The following is a 25,766-nucleotide window of genomic DNA, read 5'->3' on the forward strand; positions in this document are numbered from 1 at the left end:
TGTCCAATGCAATCTTTACCTGGGCCTACAACTGCACAGCCAGAGTGCAGCCTGAGACAGGACGTGGGCCCATTTAAAAAGCAAATTGGTATTCTATGACGTACATAGGATTTTGATTTGTAGTTTAAATGGACCCACCATTCTCCTATTAAGGCCAGTCATGGATACGGTATTCACAACTTTGCCTAGTTCCGTGAATAAACCAGCTTGGGCTTGCGACACTTTGAGTTCCCCGGCAGCTCCAAGATTGGTAGCTCCAACCCATTCGTGGACTTGCTTTCTTCAACCCCAAAACAAGCTGGGTCACCCAATATTGCAGAGGCCCAGAGCCAACAGACTACCCCCTAAATGTTTGTTTCCCACCTGCCACCGGCTGACTGAATTTTAACGGGAAACAGCCTTCAAACTGGACCAAGCCTCCCACCAGGACCCTTGACCAGATAGCTGGTACAGTCCAGCCACTAAATGATAAAGAATCTTTTTTTATTGCCATCATTCAACCCCTGATGAATGCCTCTTCATGATAATATAAACAGAATCCTAGCATTCCTCGTGTTGTGTCATTCATGAGAAAAATGGGGAAGTGTGTAAATTGAGTGTTGCACCCAACTCAATCAGTTTTCCAACAGGTAGGTGAGGTTAAAATTTCCCCCCTTAATGTTTCAAATAAAATAAGATATTCCCCTTATTTTTTTGAACTTGAAACAAATATTCACAAAACGTGACACTACCGCAGCAGCGTGCTGTTGGTTAGAGTGCAGCCCATTAGACTTCGGAGGTGAAATGGTTAAATGGAAGCAGGATCTTGGAAGGAAACTGGAGTGTGTAAAATGGGACATGGTGCATGTTTGGTGTCTGAACATTTAGAAGCAGCCTTTATAAAACTTGACCGTGTAAAATACTGCAGCTTTAAGCACTGACATATTATCTGCTTGGCCTGCCTTCAACTTTTAATGGGTCACAAATTCATCCAGTTCACTGACCTCGCCTGATATTTTAAATAATTTCAGGTTAGCTGTGAATTCTAATGTTATTGTCTACCACATTTGTAACACAGTCTAGTGTGACTGAGAATATCAAAGTTTTAAGCTAAAATATAAACAGAAGTGATGTTCTGCAGGTGCTCCCCGCTGCCTTTGTCACCTTCACAAAACATTAAGGTTGATTTTAACTTCCTTCTTAGCTTTTAAATAGAGTCGTGTCAGGGATAAGATTAGTAAAGCCATAAATCCAGTGACCTCCTGTGTACACTTAAAGCCTGAATTTGCTAATGTCATTAACTTGCGATACAATAATGCAACTATCTTTAAATGTTTACATTAATCTTTCATGGGAGTATCTAAAAGGCGGATCTCCATTCATCAATTGTGAAGAAAGCATTTGCCAGTTGCTTGTGTTTATAAAATATACGTTGTAATTTGTATCTGGTGAAACAGCCTTCCAACTGCCCTCTGATTATGAATCAGCTCGTAGGTGGGCTTCTGTAGTGGTGGGAGGTGCTGTGTCACATGATGACTGCAGAAAGCAAGCAAGGCGCTAGAGGCACCAACTCATTTCTCCCTCCAGCTAAGCTCTAGGACTCTAATGAATAACTGTTGATTTGTATTTGATGCTTAATTTCCTGCCTATTATTGCTGACCATCCAATATGGTCTGCATTGCAGACAATTCATGTGAGAGATCCTTCTGAGCAGTTGCACATCTGTTGAAAACATGGTTACCAAATTCATGAACGATCTTGCCTGCCTATCAAAAACAAATGTGCAAAAGCTACTGTAAACAAAAAACTTCAAGGATTAAATATCAATTGTTGCACTTTTCACCTCAGTGTGACAGAGACCTGGAAATGTGATTCAAAGAGAAAAATAGCTTACTCCTTCAGGGAAGATATGTTCTAATGGCAAGTTTCAGGCATGGAAATACTGAACTACAAAAGTTGTACAAAAAAACCCTTGGTCAGGTCTTTTGATATGGCAAATCTATCGAAGGAAAGAATGATGAAGGAAGAAACAGACACATAGAAAGATGAAGAAGGACACACAGATGTATTATATTAGCCAGGGAAATTGACAAATTACGGTGCCATTTAACTTTCATCTTTGTTTTACACAGACATCATTGAGTCTGTGTATTATATAGATGTGTATGTATTTGCATTTGATTTTTTTCACATGTTGTTATGTATCAACCTTTGTGGAATGTCACTCGCAATGTGACTGAACAAAGATCAAAGTATATTTAAATCTAAACGATAACATGATGATTGCAGAAGGTTCACTGTGGGGAAGTTATTAAATTCTGCAGCTGGATCAGTCATTCTATTGGCCATCTGTTTTATCAAGACTGCACAGATACTGCAGTCAAAGGTACAACTTTGTAGGTTTGGAATTCTTTGGCATTCTGAAGTAAATATGGCGGATTTCCTGGATCTCCACAGGCAAGTATACAGGAAAGGGGATCTAGGGGTGAGGAAATGGGATGCCTGTCAAATTCACTGGGAGGCCTTTGCATCACCCGCCCACTGCCCCTGACTAAACTTTGATTTTACAGGGGGTAGGTGAAGCCTAGTGTCACCCTCACCCACATTGAGATCAGTTAACGGCCGCTTCCCGTCCTATAGCGATTTTGAGGCTGGGGGGGATGTGGGGGAAGACTGGCAGGTTATCCTTGCTCAGGTGGGAAGGGCGGGAAGGGGTTTGGGATCTCCATCGTTAGCCCCTTTCCTATTTGGGACATCCATGGAGGTCTGCGCCACAAACCCCATCCCTGTCACCCCTGGGTGCTCTCTCCTATCCTAGCTGCAGATCTGCATTTAGCTGCATCCTGACTCAAGGGCTAACTGGTGGGACTACCTGTAGTGGCCACTAGTGGCCACCACTGGCAGTTGTATTGCTGAGACTAGAGCTGCCAACTTCTCGGATTCTCTTACCCCCAGTTGAAAGTTAAATGGCCAAGAGGTAGCCGGCATTGGTGCGTAATTGTTCCCTGCCAACTCTTCAGACAGTGGGGCAGGAAATCTTTCCAGCTGGATGGTTAATTTACTGTAATAGGTTATTAATGCTCCATAACCGCACACATTCAAAGCTTTCGGGACTTGTTAACGTTAAGGCTGACCATGTTTTCAGAGTAGAATAAATTTTGCTTTGGTACTGTGACAACATTTTGCTGAAGTTGTTTGAAATGACACAGAATCGTTATCATAAAAGATGAACTACTTTCCTCAAAGTAATTTAGAAAAGGAAGTAGAGCGGCTGACAATAAGTACATCTGGCTAGAAAAATACAAATTTTAGAAAAATAAACAGAGATCTTGCCCAGATTAAATGGAAAGCAAGGAAAAAGAAATCAGTAATAAGAAATATTTAAGTAAGCGATAGGAAAAAAAAGTTTATTCTAGCAAAGAAAGTGATGATTATTTCCATGGATGACTGGAGAGACTCAGGTTACAGGCTAATAATATAAAAGAGCGCCAGAATAAAGGTAAAGGTTTTAGGAAAGTTAAAAAGGTGTTGATTGGAAAGTTAAGAAGGAAATTAGGGAAAATTACCATAAAATGTCAGGAGATTTCTGCTATACAATTATAGTAAGAGAATAGTCAATGTGAGGCAGGTGAGGCAAAAACTTTGTGGTGGAGACAGAGAGAATGGTAGAAAGACAAAATAAGTAGTCACATAAGAGATAAGTATTGAGATTGTAGAAACATCGGGGGCTTGCGGGGGTAGGAATGTTAAATGGAGTTACCGCCCAAAAAGAGCATTTGGAAAGCAAGGGAAAATTGTGCCACCAGACTGGACAGTTTCAGACAAAGTTAGTCTTAAATACAGCTGTTGACAAAATTCAACAATTTGCATTAAAAAAATAGGAAAAATGTGTCCCAAGGTGTTCCACATCAAGGCGATGATGGAGAGTAACCAAAGCTTGGTTGAAGAGCTGGGGTTTAAGGGTAAACTTTGAAATGAGGAGGGCTGGAGGGATTTATATAGAGAGGGAATTCCAGAGCCTGGATCTTTGGACACTTGGCAGCTGAAGGCACATTTGCCAAATGTGGGGCACATGGAAGGGGAAGATGACAAGAGGTTAGAGTAGAAAGAACAAATAGTTTGCAGTGTGGTTCTTGGACTGAGGGAGATTACAGCGATGGGGTGAGGTGAGTCCATCGTTGACCAGCAAGAATGGGTGTTATTTACGATCGGGCATGAATATGGGTAATGGGCAGCAGAGCGCTGGATGAGACGAGTCTACCACGGAGAATTGAAGTCCAGTCAGGAGAATATCAGAATAGTCAAATCTAGGAATAACAAAAGGCATTGGTTGCGGGTTTCAGCAGCAGCTGGACTGGGGCAGAAGAAGTGGTTGATGCTATTGGGCTGGAAATAAGCAATGTTTTTGATGGCAAGGATAAGGGGTCAGGAAGTCAGCTCAAGTTTTAATAGGACCGAGATTGTGAACAGTCTGGTTCAGCCTGAGGCTGTCAATAATATGGGATGAAATGACTAAATACTTAGGAAAACATGAATTAATCAGAGCCTGTCAGCATCAATCTCTAAAGGGCAAGTCGTATTTGACCAACCGTACAGAATTCTTTGATGAAATAAGATAAAGGAAATGTAGTGGATGTGGTTTATATTGATATTAAAACAGCATTTAATAAGGTACTGCTTAAGAGATTTATGACAAAATCAATGGCACATAGAATGAAGGGGAATATGTTCACATGGAGAGATGTTTATGGACAATGAAGCAGAGTGCATTTCTGACATTGAAAGTTGGTTTTGAATATTGTTTCACAGGGGTCTATGCTTGACCACAGTTCTCTGTATTAACGAAACATGATTTGGGGGACGGTTTGAGCGAGAAATATTAAAAATTGCTGATGACACCAATTAAGGGGAATTTACAAACTATGATAAGGATTATGAAGGACTGTAGGAGGACTTAAATAGGTAGTAAGATGGGCAGAAAAGTAGCAATTAGAATTGTAAAGCACAGAGGAGGCTATTTGTTTTGCCACGCCTACGCCAGCTCTTTAAGCTGTCTCATTAAATCCCACATCCCAACCTTTCCCCCATAAACCTGTAAATTAGCCTTCTACAAGTACATGTCCAATTGCCTTTTGAAACTTCCTATGGAAGCTGATTCCACCACCCTTCCAGAAAGTGCATTCCAGACCTTAACAATCCTCTCTGTGAAAGAATTTCTCCTTATTTTCCCTCTAGTCCTCTGGCAAATTATGTTAAATCAAGAACATCTGGTTACTGGCCCACTTCCCAAAGGAAACAGTTTTCCCCTACTTTATCAAAACCTTCATAATTTTGAATGCTTCTATTAGGTCTCCCCTGAATGTTCTTCGCCAAAAGGGAAGAATCCCAGATTCTCCAATCTCTCCACATTACTGAAGTCCTTCACTGGCATTGTTCTGGTAAGCCTCCTCTGCACCATCACCAAGGCCTTGACATCGTTTCTGAAGTGTGATGCCTAGTATAGTCAATAATCCACCTGAGGCGTAACCAAAGATTTATCCAGGTTTAACATGATTTCCTTGTTCTTGTAGTCAATGTCCCTATTTACAAAGTCACGTATCACATATGCTTTATTCGCCACCTTATCAACTTACCCGGTCATCTTCAAAGATTTGCAAATTTGCCTCCCCAGATCACCTCTGCTCTTGCTCTCACTCAAGGTAGTACCATTTAGATTCTACTGCCTTTCTGTTGCTTCTACCAAAGGACATCACTTCACGTTTATCTGCACTAAATTACACGAAACAAGCCACCTCCCCAGTCTGTTTCCAACCTCCTGAAGCTTTCTCATATCCTGCTCACTATTTACTAATGTGGCAAGTTTTCTATAATCAAAAAACTTTGAAATTGTACTCCCTATACCCAAGTCCAAGATCATAATTTATGCTTCCCCCTGCACCAACAGGTTCTGAGATGGGGGTAGGAGCGTAAAATAGCATGAGCAGGATTTCCCCGGGACCTCTCCTGCCCCGACATAAACATAGGGCGAAATTCTCCGCCCCCCACGACGGGTGGGAGAATAGCGGGAGGGCCTTCCCGACATTTTTGCCGCCCTCCCGCTATTCTCCCACCCCCCCGCCGAAGTCCCGACCCGAATCGCTGCCGCCGTTTTTTTACGGCCGGCAGTGATTCTCAGCTGTTAGATGGGCCGAAGTCCCAGCCCTTTCCGCTGTTTTTACGAACGGCAAACACACCTGGTCTTGCCGTTCGTAAAAACGGCGTCACAAACTCGCTATTAATAACCATGGCACCGATTGGCACGGCCGTACCACGGCCGTGCCAAGGGTGCCATGGGCCCGCGATCGGTGGGCACCGATCGCGGGCAGCGGGCCCGATGCCCGCACACTACTTGTCCTTCCGCCGCCCCGCAGTATCCATTCGCGGGGCGGCTGAGGGGCAACCCGGCCCGCGCATGCGCGGGTTGGAGTCTTCCAAACTGCGCATGCGCGGCTGACGTCATATGACGCGTCAGCCGGCGCTACCTCCGGCAAGCGGGCTTAACGATATTCGTTAAGCCCGTCTTGCCGGAGCCTACGGCGTCGGGCTGCTAGCCCCGACCGGGGACCAGAATCGGTCCCCGGTCGGGAAGGGGCGCGCTACCGTAAAACCCGCCCGGGTTTTACGGCAGCTTTACGATTTCTCCCGTTTTGGGAGAATCTCGCCCATAGTTTTACAGGGGGGAGGGCGGCATCTCAGACGGGAAGCCCGCCGCTGTCCCTATTAAGTCCTTTAAATAGACACTCAATGGCCACTTTAGGGTTTTTTCTCGCCAAACATCAATTTTCAGGCTGGTGAGCGGTGGCTGGGTCAGGTGCCAAATGGAAAACGATTTCACCCTCAATCGTGCGCAGGAAATGGGGGGAAATGTGGGAGCCTCAATGTCAATCGGAACCCTCCCCTCAGGGACCCGGGAGCCATGACCCCCCCTCTTCTCCCAGCTTACCACCCAACACAGAGATTGCTGCACTCCCAACCTGCCAGAGAATCCCTTACCGTCTCGCCCCAGGATCCCTCATTTATACCTGAAGTGCGGTACTGGAACTTAGGCTCAGGCATGGTGCTGCTGTACCGCTTCCAGCCACTGCAGCACTGTGCGTAGATGGGGCTGAAGAGCTGTCGGCCACTCTGATTGCATGACAGCTCTCTAATGCTGGACCTCCATCCAAGGGCGGATGGAAGTATCGGCTGCTACCTCATCAACACTCAATTGAGTGTAAAATGGAGGCAGGCCTGACAAAGTCAGCAGGAATGCTTTCCCTGCTAACTGGTTGATTGCTCACCATCCTGAAAATTCAGGCCCATGTTAGTTGCGGTTCAATGTCGAAAAGGTAATGGGCTGGATTCTCCATTTTTCCGGCTATGTCCGGAGGATGCGTCTGGTCTAACAACCAAAATGTCGGCGTCTCCCCTGCACCGATGCTCTGCCTTGTGGAGGGCTAGCAGTCGCGCTATGTAAAGCCCCCGGCTTTACTTGCAAAGACGGATGCAGAATGGCCGGGTCCGGGGCCACACATGCGCACGGTGGTCGCTGCGCTATACAACATGGCGCCGGCGCGCGGGGACTCGGCCTGCCAGATAGAGCCCCCCCGTAACCCCCACGCCACCCTCGGATCACCCCCCACCAGTCCCCTTAGCCCGTGCCGAAGCACCCCCTGCCAGCGGAACGGTCCCCCCCACCCCCTCCCGACTGTGGACACGTGTCCCACGTTGGCAGGATGCCGGCCCATCTGGGGTGGAGAATCTGGGGAGGGCCTCAGGTGATGACCTGAGGCCGTCTGAACAGCGTGCTGTCTGAGTGTGAGATGATCAGAGTGTGATTCCAACTCACTTCCAGTCTCAGGGTGCTCACTCATTCACTCACTCTCACATTGTGAGTGGGTGTGAGTATGTTGATGTGGTATGTTGGTGTATTTCTGGGTGAGGAATGGCCTGTGATTGGAGGAGCAGCCCCTTGAAGAATCTACAACTTCACTTTGCTCCCCGTCTTATCGGCATTTTGAATGTGGCTCTGGGAGTCACATAGAAAGGCTTCAGGGGCTGCATCCAGCCAGCAAGCTGAGGGTTGGACAAGCGTGAACTAGATCATGACTGATCCCTCAATGCCACCTTCCCACACTCTCCAGGTGTCCCTTGATGTCATTGGTTTCTCGGAATCTACCGACTTCTGCTTTGAACATACTCAAGGACTGAGTCTCCACAGCCCTCTGATATTGAGAATTCCAATGATTCACCATCTTCTTATTGAAGAAATTCCTCCTCCTCTCCGTCCTAAATGGCCTATCTCTTATTCTTAGAAGGTGTCCCCTAGTTTTAGACACCCAACCAGGGGAAACATCGTTCCTGTTGGGCCCAGTAAGAATGTTGTTCATTTCAATGAAAAAAACTCTCATTCTTCTAAATTCTAGAGAATACAGTGTTGGAACCAACAATTCTACGGACACGTGCTTGTAGGATTAGAATAGCGGTTTTAATATACTCACAACAGAGCCAGCCGGTTAGCCATTGAACTTTCGGTGAACTGGCCGGCTGACCATGTGGCACTGAGCTTTTATACAGGAGCTTCCGGGGGACGAGTCCTGGGCAGAGCCAAGGGAGAAGCCCCATACAACTCGAGCATTCCCAGAGCTACTCCCCCTGGAAGACAGGTAGTGCAACTGCACTTACAATACAGACACATGTATATACAGATTATAATCCGGTGTGAATCACATTCACCACATACAGGTGCAGTCTCCTAAAGGCTTAATCTTGTGAACTTTTGTTGCACTCATTCAATGACCAGTAAATCCTTCCTTAAGTAAAGAGACCAAAACTGTACACAATCCTCTCGGTTTGGTCTCACCAAGGCTCCCCAGAACTGCAGCAAGACTTCCTTATTCCTGCACTCAAATTGCCTTGCAATAAAACCAACATACTTTTTACCTTCATAATTTATTGTTGCACCTGAATGTTGCCTTTCAGTGGCTCATGGTCAAGAACACTCACATCCCTTTGGACAAAATTAGGGACTGGTTAGCACAGTGGGCTAAACAGCTGCCTTGTAATGCAGAACAAGGCCAGCAGTGCGGGTTCTAATTCCCGTACCGGCCTCCCCAAACAGGTGCCGGAATGTGGTGACTAGGGGCTTTTCACAGTAACTTCATTGAAGCCTACTTGTGGCAGTAAGTGATTATCAGCGCTTTCCAATCTCTTTCTATTTAAGAAATACACTGCATTTCTGTTTTCCCCGCAATGTGGGCAACTTCACATTTTTCCACATTATATTCCATTTGCCATGTCATTGCTCACTCACTTAGCCTGTCTAAATCCCCTTCGAGCCTCCTTGTTTTTCTCCTCACAACCCTCATTCCCAGCTATGACGAAGAGCCATCCAGACTCAAAACGTCAGCTCAGTTCTCTCTCCACAGAGGCTGTCAGACGTGATGAGGTTTTCAAACATTTTCTGGTTTTGTTTCACATTCCTGCCTGGGTCTATGTCATCAGCAAACCTGGAAATATTACATTTATTCGGTAACTAGATTCTAACACAGCAGAGATGGTGGCACAGTTGGTTAGCACTGCGGCCTCATGGCGCCGAGGTCCCAGGTTCGATCCCGGCTCTGGGTCACTGTCCGTGTAGAGTTTGCACATTCTCCCTGTGTTTGCGTGGGTTTCACCCCCACAACCCAAAAATATGCAAGCTAGGTGAGTTGGCCAGGCTAAATTGCCCCTTAATTAGAAAAAATGAATTGGGTACTCTAAATTTAAAAAAAATATAGACTCTACTACCTATACACATTTTTAAAATGGACACAAAAGGAATTAATATGCGGGGCTGAGAAAATGTCTTTGTAGAGGAAATTATTTGTGTGCTGAATTCTCTGACTCAAACAATGGCTGAAAGATTCCACGGGGGCGATTCTCCAATATTGGGCCCAAGTGTTCATGCAGTCGTGAACGCCGTCGCGTTTCACGATGGCGCGAACCGGGCCCGGGTATGACAGATTCTGGCAGCACGACGCTGGAGCGGTTCACGCTGTTCCAACCGCCGTGCCAACCCGTGCATGCGCAGTTGGGCCACGCCAACCTGCGCATGCACGGGGGACTTCTTTTGCACCCCAACCAACATGGGGTCGGTGCCAAGGGGCTGGCCACGCCAGGAAGTAGGCCCGGGTGGGGAGGGGAAAGAGGCCTGCCCACCAATCGGTGGGCCCCGATCGCGGGCCAGACCCCCATCAGAGCCCCCCCCCCCCTGCCGATCCCGGTGATGGAGCCCTCCCCCCCACAGGCCACCCCACCTGAATGTTCCCGCAGAATTCCCGTTCATTCCCGGGGATGAACGGCATTGGCGGGACTCTGTCGTACCGGCATTGTCTGCTCGGCCCATTCGGGCCAGAGAATCAGCAGCCCCGCCGATTGCAGCGGCCCGCGGCAGCGCCACGCCAAACGCGCCGGCGCAAATGGCGCCGATTCTCCACACTTCAGAGAATCGCGTGCCGGCGTTGGGGCATCGTGGTGCGGTTGCGACGATTCCCTGGCCTGGCGCGGGACTCGGAGAATCCCCCCCCCCCACATGTTGGGATAAATTTTCCTGGCTCTGTGCTCATGCGCTTGGAGGTGGCGGGTGAGGATAGGAAAACAGGGATGGCGCAACGTCAGGACGGCTCCCTAATGCATTCCCATCACGGGGCAACATTGCCAGGGCAGGATGGGAAGCAGGCAGCCACTTTGCATAGTCAAGGCTCCAAGTACGATGGCCTCAGTGCCATTGGTGGAGTGGCTTCCCACTGCGTGTGGAGACCACTAGCTCAGTGGAATCATCAGCTTCCTTGTAACAGTCTGACAAGTCATCAGAGCCAGAGGCTCCATGCTGTCAAGAGGCGGCTGAAATGATGAAGGGCCACACTTGTGGCCCAGACCAACGGTGGGGCTTTTCCTCTATCCATGTATAATTAGCTGCCTTTCTTCGTCTTACTTGATCACTGTACAGGCCAACTAGGGCACCTCAACATCACCGACTTGCATGAGCAGTGTCCACCTTTCTTGGTGGGGCTGTCGAGGCTCCCGGGCTGCTGGCCCTCTGAGTGAACGGTGTGGGCAGAAGTGGCCAATTAGGAGGTCGCCTCACCAATTAGGAGGATGGTGACGCCAGCATAGCTCCCAGCAAGTGTGGGCTCAGTATCCGCTTTGGTCCCAGCAACCTGCAAGTAAATCCGGGCCATTCTTTTAAAAAGGGAATTGAATAGTTACTTAAAAATAAGGAATATTGAGGATCATTGGAAGCCACAGGAGAATAGGATTAGACTGGTGGAGCATAACATCAGCACAGAATTAATGGGTCAATTGTCCAGTTTCTCTGCTGTAACAGGCTATGATTTTGTGATTCCATATGAGCTTAGCTATTTTCATCCATGTTGCATTGGCAAACAGTTGCTTTCAAAAGCTGTAGCAATAAGCTGGAATTGTTTGCTTTATCACCCTTTTCTTGATGCTAAAACTTCAAAATTCAGAATTACCTTTCACAGAAAATAAATTTGTAAATGAAATGCTCCATTGTGTATTGTAAACTAGAGTTTCTGACATTAACGAAGAGAAAATCTATTGTTTACATAACGCACTATCCACCAATTGGATAGAAAATGCACTCTTTCCCCCCTCCGCCCTTGTTCAAGTTTACTTAAGAGTGAAGTACGGAAATACATTAAATCATTATATTGCCATGTCAATGAACTAAACTATTAAGATGCAAATATTCCGGGAAAACATGAAAGAGTTGAAGTGGGAAAATATTTATATTTTCAGAACTAATAAACAATTCAGTTTATTTTAAAATTAATCTTCAAATTATCCAGTTAGTCATGCTACATCTATCAACTAGAATCTTCTTGGCTTACTTCTTTGCATTCCATTGTGACAGATCTTGAATAATTATGACATATCATGGCTTGCCATGCCACTCTCATTCTCGTACTTATCATCCACAAGAATAACATTACACATCTCACCGTGATAGAAAATCCCATAATGTTGTGACAGAGCGTCAATGTGAATGTACAATAAGAATTCAAAAATAATAGCTTATAAAGCTTTCTGTTGTCCTTTGCTTCACCGTGAGCTGGAGAATCAAACCCATGTATCAGAAAACATTGATTTCATCCATGAAGCATCACAAAAGGGCAATTGATTCAAAGTCGAGTGGTGAGAGATGGGAGTAAAGCAGGCAGCTGTCTGAAATGTATTGAATTTGTTTTGATAAGGAAAGATGAGCAATGCGGGCTAAAGCTCTTACTTATAATTCCATTACAAATAGATCAAGATCACCAAAACAGATTATCTGGTTACTATCACCTTTCTGTCTTCAAATCGGCTGCTACGTTTTCTACATTAGAGCATCGACTAATCTTTAAAGTACTTCATTTGCTGTAAAGCACCTTGGGTCATCCTGATATCATGGGCGGGATTCACTCAGCCCGGAGCCAGGCCGGAGAATCCCCGCGACCGGGCCACGCCGCCCCAACGCCGGCACGTGATTCTCCACAGAGCAGAGAATCGGCGGTATTGGCATCGGCGTGTTTCCCAGCCCGCCAATTCTCAGGCGTGTTTGCGGAGCAGAATGGGTCCAGGAGCTGCCAGCCAGGTTGGGAGCGAGGTCCCAGAGGGGGACTTCCTGGGGAAGACAAGGAGACGTTCATGAGGTGTTTCATTTATCATGGTACACAGCAGTGAATGGATGGAGTGGAGAGCATCGGGGAGGACCTCCTGCTAGCGGGAGACTGGGAGATTTCTGGACCGCAGGGCCAGCAGGACGGTCTTCCAGACCGTTCCGTTCTCCCTCTCTACTTGCCCGTTTCCCCGGGGGTCGTCCTGCTCGAGGCAATGCCCTTGCTGAGCAGGAGTTGACGCAGTTTGTCGCTCATGAAGGAGGACCCCCTATTGCTGTGTATGTAGGCGGGGAAACTGAACAGTGTAAAGATACTGTGGAGGGCTTTTATGACGGTGGCTGCAGTCATGTCGGGGCAGAGGATGGCGAATGGGAACCGGGAGTACTCATCAATCACGTTCAGGAAGTACGTGTTGCGGTCGGTGGATGGGAGGGGCCCTTTTAAGTCCATACTGAGGCATTCAAAGGGACGGGAAGCCTTTACCAGGTGTGCTATCTCTGGCCTGTCGAAGTGCGACTTGCACTCCGCGCAGATTTGGCAGTTCCTGGTGGCGGTCCTGACCTCCTAGATGGAGTAGGGCAGGTTGCGGGTCTTGATAAAATGGAAGAATCGAGTGACCCCCGGGTGGCAGAGGTCCTCATGGAGGGCCCGGAGTCGGTCCACTTGTGCGTTGGCACATGTGCCGCGGGATAGGGCATCAGGAGGCTCGTTTAGCTTCCCTGGACGATACAAGATCTCGTAGTTGTAGGTGGAGAGCTCGATCCTCCACCGTAAGATCTTATCATTCTTTATCTTGCACCGCTGTGCATTATCGAACATGAAAGCAACCGACCGTTGGTCAGTGAGGAGCGTGAATCTCCTGCCGGCCAGGTAATGCCTCCAGTGCCGAGCAGCTTCTACTATGGCCTGGGCCTCCTTTTCAACGGAGGAATGATGGATTTCTGAAGCATGGAGTGTGCGTGAAAAGAAGGCCACGGGCCTGCCCGCTTGGTTGAGGGTGGCCGCCAGAGCTACGTCGGACGCGTCGCTCCTGACTTGGAATGGAAGGGATTCGTCGATTGCGTGCATCGTGGCCTTTGCGATGTCTGCTTTTATGCGGCTGAAGGCCTGGCGGGTCTCTGCCAACAGGGGAAGAACCGTGGATTGGATTAGTGGGCCTTGTCCGCATAATTGGGGACCCACTGGGCGTAATAGGAAAAAAATCCTAGGCAGAGTTTCAGGATCTTGGAGCAGTGGGGGAGGGGAAACTCCATGAGGGGGCGCAAGCGTTCGGGATCTGGGCCGATAACTCCATCATGCACTACGTAGCCGACGATGGCTAGAACGTCGGTGCTGAACTCGCATTTGTCTTTGTTGTAGGTGAGATTAAGGATTTTTGCGATATGGAGGAGTTTTCGGAGGTTTGTGTCGTGGTCCTGCTGGTCGTGGCCGCAGATGGTGACATTGTCGAGGTACGGAAACATGGCTCGCAAACTGTACCGGTCAACCATTCCGTCCATCTCCCGTTGGAAGACCGAGACTCCATTTGTGACACCGAAGGGAACCCTCAGGAAGTGGTAGAGCCGCACATCTGCTTCGAATGCAGTATATTTGCGGTCGTCCGGGCGGATGGGGAGCTGGTGATAGGTGGATTTGAGGTCCACCGTGGAAAAGACCTTGTATTGTGCAACCTGATTGACCAAGTCAGATATGCGGGGGAGGGGGTATGCGTCGAGCTGCGTATACCTGTTGATTGTCTGACTGTAATCGATGACCATCCTGTGCTTCTCCCCGGTCTTTACAATCACTACTTGAGCTCTCCAGGGACTGTTGCTAGCCTCAATAATATCTTCCTTCAGTAGCCGCTGAACTTCCGACCTAATGAAGGTCCTGTCCTGGGCACTGTACCGTCTGCTCCTGATGGCGACGGGTTTACAATCCGAGGTGAGGTTCGCAAAAAGGGAAGGCGGGTCGACCATGAATGTCGCGAGGCTGTAGACAGTGAGGGGTGGTATAGGGCCGTCGAATTTAAAGGTTAAGCTCTGAAGGTTGCATTGGAAGTCTAACCCTAGAAGCGTGGCAGCGCAGAGGTGAGGGAGGACGTAGAGCCGGAAAGTTTTTAATTCCCTTCCCTGGACCGTGAGGTTAGCTAGGCAGAACCCGTTGATCTCTGCAGAGTGAGACCCGGAGGCCAGGGAGATTCTTTGATTAACTGGATGTATGGGAAGAGAACAGCGCCTTACCGTGTTGGGGTGTATGAAGCTCTCTGTACTCCCAGAGTCGATCAGGCAGGATGTTTTGTGTCCGTTGATGAGCACAGTCATCGTCGGGGCCAAGACTGGTCCAGGGTCACCGAGGCGAGTCGTGGTAAAAGTTGAAGATTTTCCTCGGGCGGTGTGTGGTCATCCGAATCGGAGTCCTGAGACTCCAGCCAAGATGGAGGCGCCCACGGGTCGCACATGGCTGGGGGTGTGCAAGATGGCGGCACCCACGCGCCGCATGTGGTCCCTGGGAAACAAGGTGGCGGCACCTGAGGCCTGCACGTGGCTCGGGAAAACGAAGATGGCGGCGCCCGCTGTCCGCACGTGGCCAGTGGAGAGAGTTGTGGTGGCGGCCCCTGTTCGCCCCGGGGGACGGCGGCGACCGCCCGGGCCTGGCATACTGGCCCTTTTTGCCGCACCATTTGCAGATGGAGGAGCGGGCCGGGCAGCGCTGCCAGGGGTGCTTGGCTTGCCCGCAAAAATAACAGCGGAGCCCCCCGGGGTTGCCTGATAGCCACGCGGCACAAGCTTCTTGGGGGATGGGGGATGCATCAGGGTCAGCCGTAGGTGGGTTCCACGCTGCCCAAGGGGCTGCCGCGCGGTCGGGGACGTACGCACGGGCGTTTCGGGAGGCCACATCCAGGGAGCTAGCAAGGGCCCGTGCCTCCTTGAGGCCTAGTGTCTCTTTCTCTAGTAGCTGCTGGCGGATTTGGGAGGACAGCATACCTGCAACGAATGTGTCCCAGATTAAAGGTTCTGTGTGGTCGCTGGCTGAAATTTGTGGACAATCACAATTCCTACCTAGTACCAGAAGTGCGCGGTAGAATTCGTCTAGCGATTCCCCCGGGATTTGTCGCCTTGTCGCTAGCAGATGTCAGGTGTAAACCTGAACGTAGTGTCCTTTCAACAGGGCCATCGCGGCCTTGAAATCGTCCGCATCCTCGATGAGCGTGTAGATCTCTGGGCTCACCCTCGAGTGGAGAACTTGCAGTTTCTGGTCCTTTGTGGGTGTAGTCGTGGCCGTCCTGAGGTACCCGTTGAAGTTCACCAGCCAGTGTTTGAAGGTTGCCACTGAGTTTGCCACGTGGGGGCTAAGTTGCAGACACTCCGGCTTGATGCGGAGCTCCATTCTTCAAAATCTAGTCCAATAAATTGATGCACAATCAATAACTCTCAAAGCGAGATTGGAGTACAATTGGAGGCTTTATTGGACTAGATGTTTCCCCCAGCAGCGCAGGTACAGAATGCAGCAGCTGGGGAGACACAGGCTCTTATACTCTGCCTTACTGGGCGGAACCAGCAGGCAGGCTTCACCAATGATCTTGCTGTCTCAGGTACCTCCCACACCAATGGTCTTACAGCATCAACCTGGGTACCGTAATACCCCTAATACCAACTACCACAGTGTCAAAATTCAATAATTTAAAGGAAATTTCCAATTTTATTTACTTGCTAACTAATAGCATATTTAAGATTCACCCATCAACATTTACCTGTGCAACGCCCCACTTCTTGACTTGCTTTGTTCCCGAGACTTCCTGCTTCGGATGGTTGTTTCTGCGCAAATCACACAATAGTTTCAGAAGTAATTTTGTTTCCTCAAATTTCCACTCAAATTCACCTGCAGGTCAGCAAATCTGCCAGTACCAGCATTTTAAAGTGTGTTTTTTTTTAATGGCTTGTAAAATATTATTTTGACATAATTGAGAGTTTTCTCTATGCAGCTGAAAATAATTTTATCACAAAAACATCTATTTCTCTTCATGTTCATATATCATCTCATGTACTTTGAACAAAAAAATATTGCTTAATCAGTATCCATTCCACCATTTCCCTATAAACTGACTTCAAAAAAAGTAGAACTATTTCCGAATTTTATTAGCATGCAGCTATCAGTTTCTTTGTAATTTTTCAATTTCCAATAAGTGCCTATTAATTTTCATGTGACTAAAAACATGTCATTTTAAGAGCCGCATTGACAGCCTGCAAATGGACACAATTAGTGGAAAACCCATCACGGTGACTGCCTCAATCTGGGGGCGGGGGGGGGGGGGGGGTGCGGTGTTGGTAAGAATAACTCCCAGAGCCATATTGTTCAAAACTCGAGCAAATGGTTGCAGAAATGTGGTTTGCACTGAATAGAATTTGCGTTTGGAAATACTAATTTTTTTCCCCTGGTTTTCCCGATCTCTGGTATTGCTGTGAGGAAAGCGATTCATCCTGGAGTCCAGCAGCTGTTCCACTTCTGGATGCAAGTACACGGTACATAAAGAAGAGGCATTCACATAATGTTTTTCAAGACCACAAACATCTTAAAATGCTTCACAGCCACTGAAGTGCTTTTGACGTGTTCGCACTGTTTGCAACGCAAAAATCGCAGCAGCCAACGTTACACACAGCAAACCCCTACAAACAGCAGCGTGATATTGGCCAGATATGTGCATCTGTGACGTTAGTTGGGGGATAAAGATTGGCTGGGACACCGAGGATAGCCACCCACGCTTGGTCAGAATAGTGCCATGGGAAATTTTACATGCACCGCAGCAGGTAGTTTAACGTATCATCCAAAAGACAGTAGTTCCAACAGTGCAGCACACCCTCAGTTCTGCACTGGAGCATCAGCCTTGATTTCTTTTGTGCTGAAGTCCTAGAGTGGGACTTGAATCTGGAATCTTGTAGCCCAGCGATGAGTGCTGCTAACTGAGCCACAACTGACATGGTGATTTCATGTATCATCCCTCCCTGCCCCTATCACCTCCCTCCATGCCCCACCACCCCCCCGGATTTTTGCGAATAACCAGGCAGTGCCCACTGGTGGCTGGCCACTCACCATTTCACCATCATGAATAATTTGATTGATGTAACTTTGTGTCCATCTGCATATCCTGGAATACTTCCTGTTGGTCACTATGTATTTTATCCCACATAACATCAGTAATTGCGCAATGTAATTTTATTCCATATGAGATGCTTTAAGAGTTTCTGAGGTAGGATATCGTGTCGTCTTCCGACTCCGATGGGCTGAGTTCTGAACGGCGCGGTTCACTTGTGCTTTTAAAATTCATGAAAGCAGCATCGTGGTTGCTGAGGGAGAGAGAGGGATTACGGAATATGTCCAACATCGCCATAATTTGCTGACAGTTGTGCCGCTGGCCGGGGGGTTTCCGCCAGGGCCCGGGGAGTGGCAGGGTGTGGCCAAGAGTTGGGCTGTGGGGTTGGGTTGGACGGACAAGGAACAACATTGCCGATGCCGGCAAGGCAGCCATGCAGCTGTCCATGCCGCTGACAGCCCACTGTCATAAACAAAATGTAATCTTTCCTTAACTTAAGTTTCGGATGGCATGCATCATCCTAGAGAGCAAAAATATCCTTCTTTTGAACAGGTGACAGATTGGCCTGAGTTACGTCAGCTAAGGTTCAAATGACACCTCATTCAATAGAACAACCTCTTTTGACTTCTACTCCATCACTCTATTAAGGCATCCCATTATCTTATTTCAGTCTGTACTGCAGCTAAACACTCTGTTGAAGTTTGTTCATAATTTACCAAATATAGTCCCATTTCTCCAGCATGAGCAGCTTTCTGTACTCCACATTAACAAAGGCTCCCTTGTTTGGTTCCTGGTTGCTGAACTAATTATTTTACATTTATCATATTGAACATATTTACATATTATTAACTATATTTTAAAAATAGCAAGAGGTGCACCTAAAAAGTACTCGTTTGTAGCAAATTTCTACTTGTTTTCAACCCAATTTGCCATGTTTCACATTGCTGCTATTAAACATTGCTCTCTACCTTAACCATTAATCTGTGATATGGCACTTTGTCAAAAGCTTCAGAACGTCCAAGTCTATAATATGTTCTTCATCTGTCTATCCAATATGTCAGTAACACCTTCAAAACACTCCAACAAGTTAGTTAAATGTGACCTGCTGTAAACTAATCTGACTGTCATTTAATATTTAGGCTTTTCAAATGCTCCCTCCTATCAGTGTTGACACCTTTGTTCTTAGTGCACTTCACGTAATGCCAACAAAAAGCCATTTGTGTTCATAATATGCCACCTTTAGTTTTATATGAGTAATTTTTTTAAAAGATTTTATCTGCAGTCTGTACATTGGGCAGGGTTCTCTGTTTCTAAGACTAAGTGTTGAAGCCCACACAGAATTTGGGGACTTTCATGACAGAAACACCGGCGCCGAAACTGGACCGATTCCATTACCGTTGAGGGGCTAGCACCAACACCATGTGGAACACAATCAATTCCAATGAAAAACGGTGCGTGATTCGCCGGTTCCATGATTAACATTCGGGAGGCTGACAAGCTGTAGCTGTGTATGCACATTACAATCCTCACACACACTTATCCCAGCCAACAAGATGGCACTGGGTTGTGCTGGAGCGGACCCATACAGCTGATGGGTCGGCTGGGGCCAGAGGGCATCTGGGGTGTGGCCCGGGGGACATCTAGTATACCCATGGCCCTAAGTTCACAGTCAGCTGTCAGCGGCATGGACAGCTGCATGGCTGCCTTGCCGGCAGCGGCAATGGTGTTCCTTGTCCGTCCAACCCAACCCCACAGCCCAACTCTTGGCTACTCCCCGGGCCCTGGCGGAAACCCCCCCCGGCCAGCGGCACAACTGTCAGCAAATTATGGCGATGTTGGACACATTCCGTACTCCCTCTATCTCCCTCAGCAACCACGATGCTGCTTTCATGAATTTTAAAAGCACAAGTGAACCGCGCCATTCAGAACTCAGCCCATCGGAGTCGGAGCATCGCGGAGGCTCCGGAGAATACTGGGTTGGGCTCGTTAATGATATGCAAACGGCGTATAATGTACTTGCATTCAGTAATGCATTGATGCCACTGTCGAGATGACGGAGAATTACGATTTGGCGTCAAATCAGCGCCCGCCGCAATTTTAGCGTCAAAACCAATTCTCCGCCCAATTGCATTTTGTGATTTTGGCGTCAGCCAGCTGAGAATCCTGCCCATTTTCACTAAAAATCTGCACATGAAATTACCATACGGTTTTCTGAGAAAACCCTTAAGCTAGTTGTAGGCGGCACAGTGGTTAACACTGATGCCTCACAGCGTCAGAGACCCGGGTTCAATTCCGACCTCGGGTGACTGTGTGGGGTTTGCACATTCTTCCCATGTCTGCGTGGGTTTCCTCCGGGTGCTCCGGTTTCCTCTCACAGACCAAAGATGTTGCTAAGATTGATTTTCTGAAGCCACAATGACAAGCGAAGAGCCAGATGTTACCAAAAAAAAGGTCAAAAACCTTCCATTTCCACCAAGAGTGGGAGAGCAAATTTCGTTTTATGAATTTTAAAGGCAAGCAGCTGGATTCTCTGTTCCTGAGACTAAGTGTTGACGCTGGGGCAGGATTTGTGCACTTCCACAGCAGCAAAACCGGTGCCACACCTCGGCCAATTCAGCGACTGTCAAGGAGCAGTCCAGGAAAATACAGCATGTCCTCCTCAGGACTGCCAGGGTGAGCAGGCAACACTCTGTCCCTGGAACCAATCTCCATCCCACACACCCGTTCCTCCCCCCTCCCGCCCATCAGGAGGGTGGCTGAACCCCCACCCTGCACCACATGCTGCCATGGCTGGGTGCCCTGACCCCCTTGGGCTGCATGCATTGTCGGACTGTCGAACACTGTCCTAGAGTCATAGAGGTTTACAGCATGGAAACAGGACCGTCAACCCAATTTGTCCATGACGCCCTAAGCTTGTCCCAATTGCCCGGATTTGGCCCATATCCCTCTATACCCATCTTACCCATATAACTGTCCAAATACTTTTTAAAAGGCTAAATTGTACCCGCCTCTACTACTGCCTCTGGCAATTCATTCCAGACACTCACCATCCTCTGTGTGAAAAAATTGCCTCTCTGGACCCTATTGTATCTCTCCCATCTCACCGTAAACCTATGGGCCGGGATTCTCACTTACCCAGCGGGGCGGGGGGTCCCGGCGGGACGGAATGGCGTGAACCACTCCGGCGTCAGGCCTCCCCAAAGGTGTGGAATTCTCCGCACCTTTAGGGGCTAGGTCCACTCCGGAGTGGCTCCCGCTCCGTCGGACGGCGAGAACGGCCTTTGGCGCCCTGGGGCCGAAAGGCCTTCGCCAGCCAGCGGAAGTCCGTGCATACGCCGGTGCGTCAGCGGCTGCTGACGTCATACCAGTGCACGCACAGGGGAGGGGGTCCCTTCCACCCTTCACCATGGGGGGCGGAAGAAAAAGAGTGCCCCCAAGGCACAGGCCCGCCCGGCGATCGGTGGACCCCGATCGCGGGCCAGGCCACTGTGGGGGCAACCCCCGGGGTCAGATCGCCCCGCGCCCCCCCCCCCCCCCCCCAGGACCCCGGCGCCCGCCCACGCCGCCAATCCCCCCGGCAGCAGACGTGCTTTGGCAGGACATCGGCCCAGCACAGGCCGGAGAATCACCGCGGGGGGCCCGCCGACCGGCGCAGCGCGATTCTCGCCCCCGCTGATTCCCGGGGGGTCGGAGAATTCCGCCCAGCATCTCTAGTTTTGGGCTCCCCTATCTTTGGGAAAAGATGTTGACTATCTACATGATCTATGTCGCTCATTATTTTATAGACCTCTATAAGATCACCCCTTAGCCTCTTACGCTCCAAGGGAAAAAGTCCCAGTTTGTCCAGCCTCTCTTTCCACCTCAAACCATCATGTCCCGGTAGCATCCTAGTAAATCTTTTCTGCATGCTTTCTATTTTAATAATATTCTTTCTATAATAGGGTGACCAGAACTGTACACTGTATTCCAAGTGTGGCCTTACTAATGTCTTGTATAACTTCAACAAGACGTCCCAACTCCATCATTCAGTGTTCTGACCAGTGAAACCAAGCATGCTGAATGCCTTCTTCACCACCCACCACCACCCCGTTCCTGGGCTTATCATTCACTCTATCTGTCGGCTAGTTGTGGTTTCCCATGACACATGTGTCCCCTCCACCCCCACACCACCCTCACACCCACCCTGACCCCCACACTACCCTCACCCCCACACTACCCTCAACCCCACCCCACACCAGCCGCAACCACACCACCCTCACCTCGACCCTCACCCCCCACCACCCCCACTCCCCCCCCCCCCCCCTCCCCCCGGCCCCCATGCGTCTAGTCTGTGTATTGCAGGACCTGGTTGGGCCTGGTCCATCTGGTGTCCCCTGCCCCTCAGCCACAATCTGAGTGCCATCTGGGTGCTGACCAGTAACGAGCACACTGACACGGAGGGCAACCATATGCCTGTGACCCAAGACAACCTGGAGCTCGAGTCCGATGTGGACACAGATTTCCCATCACAGCTGTCTCCAACACCCTCCACAATCCCAGCGACACTCAGACACTCACCTCGGTCAGGCACTTTAGTGAAGAGGCTCCTGGGACATTATGTGATGCGCACCACATCTGATCTGGTACAGCAGGTGGAGGTAGGAGAACCCGAGGGGGTGGATGGTTGAAGGAAGGGCCGACCCCTGGGACTAGCTGCCGGCCAGACTGGTTTTGGGCTTCTGGAACAGACAGTCCCATCTATAGTGGAGATTCAGTCGCAGAGCTAGAGTCTACATCAGGAGTTGCTCGCAAGCATCCAGTACCTGCAGGTGCAGTTGGAGGAGTCCATTGCATGCTAGAACAGGATGTAGGATGCCGACCATGCGTGCCACCCAGACCAACACCCCGTGGGTGGCATCCATGATGGAGGCCTTGGAGAGAAGGGGCTGGATTCTCCGCCCCGCAGTTCCACATTTCAGGTTCACTCAGCCGGCGGGATGCGTTACGCCGGCCGATCAATGGAATTTCCATTGTGGGGCAGCCCCACGCTGTCGGGAACCCCGGGCTGCTGGCAAATGGAGCATCCCGATGGTGGAGAATCCAGCCCAAGGGTTTTGGGTATGGATCAGCATGTCCAAGGCCTGGAGCATTCTCTGTAGGTGCTGGTCAAGGCCCAGGGCAAGATTGAGGCCTCACAGGCAACCATGTCCCAGAAACACCTGGAAATCGCAGCGGCGCTCGAGCATGTCCCAGTCACTGCAGGCCATGGCTGGGAATGTCGGCAGCATTGCCCAGGCGTTGGCCAACGTGGTGCAGACAGAGAGGGATGTGGCAAAATCCCAGAGGGAGATGGCGCAGTCACTGGCTGTTGTGGCACAGACCCAGAAGGTGATGGCACAGACAATGGGTGATGCAGCACAGTCCCAGACGAAGATGGTCCACTCCCTACGCTCCATGGCCACGAGCCTGCTAACCCTGGCTAAGACCAGAGCGGGACACCAGGACTGGCAGCACCAGTGCCTCAAGGGATAGCTCTGCTTGCACCCCCGTCCCATGGAGTAGCCCGGCGGCCATCAGGCAGCCTGTGGGAGGAGGAGGTGATGGGGCCGGTGCCAGTGACTGCCGCATGAGAGGAGCCGGAACATTGCAGCCCGTCAGACTCGCCCCTCCTGCCTCAGGTGCGTCTGGTGGGCAGAACGGGGCACTACCATGCCACCTGCGGCATCCATCCGGTCTCCCCATAGGGCACCTTGGGTGGGAAACCTGATGCCCCGCTGGTGGGTGGTGGCTTGTGGTGTTGCCCTATCCCCCCCCCCCCCCCTCCCCCGCACCCAACCCTGGCAGGGCCTCCACCTCAACCAGCCCGGCCAGTGTCTGGGGCTGCAGCGCACAGTCACGCATGTCCATGTCTTACCTCCTCTCTCTCCCTCATCAGCCACGACGCCGGTTTCATGATTTTTAAAAGCACAAGTGGACTTTGCCATCAGGAATTAAGCCCATTGGAGGCAGAGAATCGTGGAGGTCCCGGAGAATACCGGGTCAGTTCCGTTAATGAGATGCCAACGGTGTTTACTGTACATGCCTAGAACGCATTGACGCCGGAGAATTATGATTTGGCATGAAACTGCCGCCCGCCATGATTTCTGCGTCGGAACCAATTCTCCACCCAAACGCATTTCCCGATTCTGGTGTCGGACGACATAGAATCCCACCCTGGAGCATTTCTCATTTGTCACCGGTATGTAGCCTTGAGTAAAAGAGATCATTCAGAATGACAACAGAAGACAATGCAAAATTTCAAGAAAATGTCCCATCAGACTGAGCAATTCAGGAGAAGAAAATGGAGGAGTTCACTCTTTTCAAAACCTATGGCTAAAAGTAAGGCCAGTGTTATGTTCTCTTTTGAAGTCACAGAGAACAAATCACAGGTGGTACACATTGAGTTCGTATAGCATAGTGCAGGGAGTTTATTTACATGATGTTACTCAAACAGGTCACAATGCACAATCCACAAAAGCCTGTGAAATGCTCCAATAACGTCATTGCGTAACATGTGACATTACACCAACCAATGGTGTTACTCTGATATATAAACCCCTCCCCCTTTACTCCTGGCATTTTTACGTAATCAAACACTTTAACACAGACAATAGAATCGTAGAATTTACAGTGCAGAAGTAGGCCATTCGGCCCTTCGAGTCTGAACTCGCCCTTGGAAAGAGCACCCCACTTAAGTCCACGCCTCCAACCCATCCCCGTAACCCAGTAACCCCACCTAACATTTTGGACATTAAGGGGAAATTTAGCATGGCCAATCCACCTAATGCACATCTTTGGTTTGTGGGAGAAAACCGGAGCACTCAGAGGAAACCCACGCAATCACGGGGAAAAAGTGCCTGACACATTATGCCTAACTAACATTGTTACGTTACAGATACATATGTACATTAGTAAAACAGTTTCATGGGTGGAAATCTGTCTCATTTTTGTAGAACACGATGTTCAGGAACTTGGCTCTGAGGAGTACAAGGAGTGCCTTCCTGTACACTGGTCAGTGTTACATCTGAAATGAAAATCGCTTATTGTCACAAGTAGGCTTTCAAATGAAGTTACTGTGAAAAGCCCCTGGTTAAACCAGCTCAGGGACCTTCTCTGGTTGTGTGGATGATTCTGTTGTAACAAATTCCGTAATTTCGGCAGTTGTAGTCTTGCCACTGTCCATGCTTTCTGTGGTGAAAAAAAACTCTGTACTCACATTACATGCAGACAATGATAGGTCAGTGTGCCAACACCAAATTCGTTCATTGTCAGATTATACGGTATATGAAATTGGACCCTTTTTGCTTAAAACAATTGCTGGTGTGCATTTTTTGCCTACTTTCTTTGATGTGGTCGAAAATCATTCATAGAATCAACAAGTTGGTGCATGACAGCCCGGCTTAGCTTAATCTTCCTTAGCCAACATCTCCCAAACAATGCTGGAAAGTTTCCTTGAACAATGTAAAGAGGCAACTCCACTTCTTGCTCGTTAACGTCCACAGTCATCTTGTGAAGCTCTTCAACGGCACAACCTCCTCTGTATATGTCCTCAAGACCGCATCAAATAATTCTAATGGCAGATACTGGAATTCCTGACAGTATATTGATTCCAGTATAAGTGATACTGCAACGCCTGTATCCATTTCCATCTGAATAGTGTTTCCATTTAATTCTGGATAGCCCCAAAATTGTTGCTGGCCTCCCTGTACTGCTAGAACGCTGAGCTTATACTCCTTAAGCTGACTTGACACTTTGGCACTTGGTGAGTATTCAGTTGGATCACTTAACTGGCAAACTCGCTCTGTAGACTTTACAGTATTTTTCTTGGTACACTTCTTTTGTGCTGATGAAGGTTGGCATGGCCAATATGCCTTGGCTCAGTGACCAACTTTACCACAGTTTTTGCATTTTTTCTCCTTGCTCCAACAATCTCCAGTCATATATCCCACTTGGTTGATGACATGGTAGGTTCTTGGTGGACTTGCTTCTCACAGACTCACATCTTATGGACTTTAGCT

Source organism: Scyliorhinus canicula, chromosome 11 (assembly GCF_902713615.1).
Source record: "Scyliorhinus canicula chromosome 11, sScyCan1.1, whole genome shotgun sequence".
Classification (NCBI taxonomy): domain Eukaryota; kingdom Metazoa; phylum Chordata; class Chondrichthyes; order Carcharhiniformes; family Scyliorhinidae; genus Scyliorhinus; species Scyliorhinus canicula.